Raw genomic sequence first — 2,839 nt, forward strand, 5'->3', positions numbered from 1 at the left:
CACGTGGACTGACCGACGGCGCCACCGGGCAGACCAAAGGCACCGACGATGGGCGGCTGCTGGAGGGGCCCCGGCCCGGGACCCTGCCCGCTGCACTGAGGGGTCCCGGGCACAGCAGCCCCCCGGCACCTGGCGGGTCAGGGAGGCAGGCGTGGCCTTCTCTGCGGGCGGAACTGGGGTGACCCGCTGAGGACACAAAGGCGGCGCGGCCCCAGGAACCCCACGGAGACGGGTGTCGCGTGTTTGTGCACCAGGTGATGTGCGTTTTCTCTCCTGTTATTTGCTTTTAACGGGGGACCGTCACCGTGTGGGAGCCAGTGCTGGCAAACCCAGAGAAGCACCGCCAGCCCCAGGGCCCCGGTGTGAGCAGCCCGGCCGTCAGGCAGAGCTGGGGACACACGGCGCCGTGCCGCCACGCACACGCCACGCCCCAGCTCTCCACGTGGCCGCACGCTCATCTCACCCGAGAGAAATCCAGGCCGTTCGCATTTAGTGTAAAACCGGTCCGTTGGTTCCGTGCCACGTCCTCTGATTGTCGCTTCACGTGTGGCTTCCTCCGTGTGGCCTGTGGCTTCTGAGCGGATCGCTCCGTCTCCCTCATGCAGGCGGGCAGCCCCCCGGCCTCTTCCACCCGCGAGGCCCTTCCTGGCCCTAAACGCGGAGCCGAGCCTGCTCTGCGCTGGGGAGCCCCCACCCCAGCCATCCTATGGGACAGGACTGCGTGTCCGACTTAATTTCTTCCCTCTCCCTTCACCCCTCGACAGTCTAGGGGGTGAATAAAGCGACATCTCCACCATCACTTCTGCAGGCTTCACAGGAACCTGCATAGGAATAGATATAGATATGGATATGGATGTAGATATAGATACAGGCATAGACAGATATAGGTATAGATATAGATATGGAGATGGATGTAGATGTAGATATAGATATAGACAGGTATAGATATATAGATATAGATATAGATATAGATATAGATATAGATATAGATATAGATATAGATATAGATATAGATATAGATATAGATATAGATATAGATATAGATATAGATATAGATATAGATATAGATATAGATATAGATATAGATATAGATATAGATATAGATATAGATATAGATATAGATATAGATATAGATATAGATATAGATATAGATATAGATATAGATATAGATATAGATATAGATATAGATATAGATATAGATATAGATATAGATATAGATATAGATATAGATATAGATATAGATATAGATATAGATATAGATATAGATATAGATATAGATATAGATATAGATATAGATATAGATATAGATATAGATATAGATATAGATATAGATATAGATATAGATATAGATATAGATATGGATATGGATGTAGATATAGATACAGGCATAGACAGGTATAGGTATAGATATAGATATGGATATAGATGTAGAAGTAGATGTAGATATAGACATAGACAGGTATAGATATATATATATAGATATAGATATAGATATGGATACACATACTAGAAATACACAACTTACATATTGTATAGGTATAGGTACAGATATAGATATATATGGATATGGATATAGATATAGATAGATATGGATGTGGAGGTGAAGGTGGAGATAGAGAGATAGATATAGATATACAGACACAGGTAGAGGTAGATTATTTATTTTTCTACAAGAAGCCTGTGCTTGGGGGTGTCCGGTCTCCCCCCGGGCAGGCCCTGGCCCTGGTGCCCGCCACACCCTGGCAGGAGTCATGATACCACAGGCGACGAACCCTGGCCGCTCTCCTCGGGCACCAGAGCAGCACGGTCAGAGTGAACCCCAATGTCCCTGCTCCACAGGCCACACCGCACCCCACGCCACAGTCCCTGCTCAGGTGGAGCTGTGTGTCCCCCTCCGACTTCCCACGGTGAGGCCCTGAGCCCGGGGCCTGTGGACGGGACTGGAAATGGGGTTTCTGCGGACGGACCCAGCCTGATGGGACCCCAACACGTACGCAGGCAGGGGGGCCCACTGAACTGAGGGCAGAGACGGCGAGGCTTCTGGGGCCCAGGGAGCCCACAGGTCACCGCAAACCAGCAGAAGCGGGGTGGGGGGCTGGATCAGACGCCTCCTCACGCCGGAGAGAGGGCATTCCCGGGAGAGGAGCCGCCGTGCCTGGGCTGAGGGCAGGAAAGGAGGGGGGGGGGCCAGGACTCTGAACAGCGAGAAGGTCCAGAACCCCCCGAGCCCCGCTGCACGGCTCGGGGCCAAGAGTCCCGTGAATCACACACAGGCCTCGCGCACACAGGAGTGGCCGGGGCCGCCCTGCATTGGTGGTGGGAGCGGGAGGCCGTGCGCCGTGCCCGCGGCGGACACCCCAGCGCCCCTGCCAGGTGTACGCACATTTAGAGCAGCCCCGTCCCCCTGCTGGCCTATTCCCGTCCACCGGCCGGCCACGCGGGGACCCCACTACTGAGGGCTGTTCACCCCAAAGAAGGCCCACCCTGTGGTCGCCACCTACCGGGGGCTGGGGCGACGGGCAGTGGGATGTGACCACCAAGAGCCTGAGCTTCTAGAAAGTTCTATGGAAGAAGTCACCCAGAACTAGACGCGCACCAAACCCAGAGCCTCCGATGGACAGCATTTCTAACCGTCTGGCCGAGGGGCCGGGAAGGTTGCGAGCAAGTGGGGTTTCCTGCAGCCAAGCCGAGGGAGCCCGGGACCCAGGGACCCAGCGGGCGGTCGGGGAGCGGGGGCCGTGTGTGCGGGGGCGTGCCCGTGGGGAGTGGGTGCCGTGAGCGCATGTGGTGTGCACGTGTGCGCGCCGTGCCCACGGGCCCTCGCTTGCCCCCTGGCATC

This window comes from Myotis davidii, unplaced genomic scaffold (assembly GCF_000327345.1).
Source record: "Myotis davidii unplaced genomic scaffold, ASM32734v1 scaffold221, whole genome shotgun sequence".
NCBI classification, from domain to species: domain Eukaryota; kingdom Metazoa; phylum Chordata; class Mammalia; order Chiroptera; family Vespertilionidae; genus Myotis; species Myotis davidii.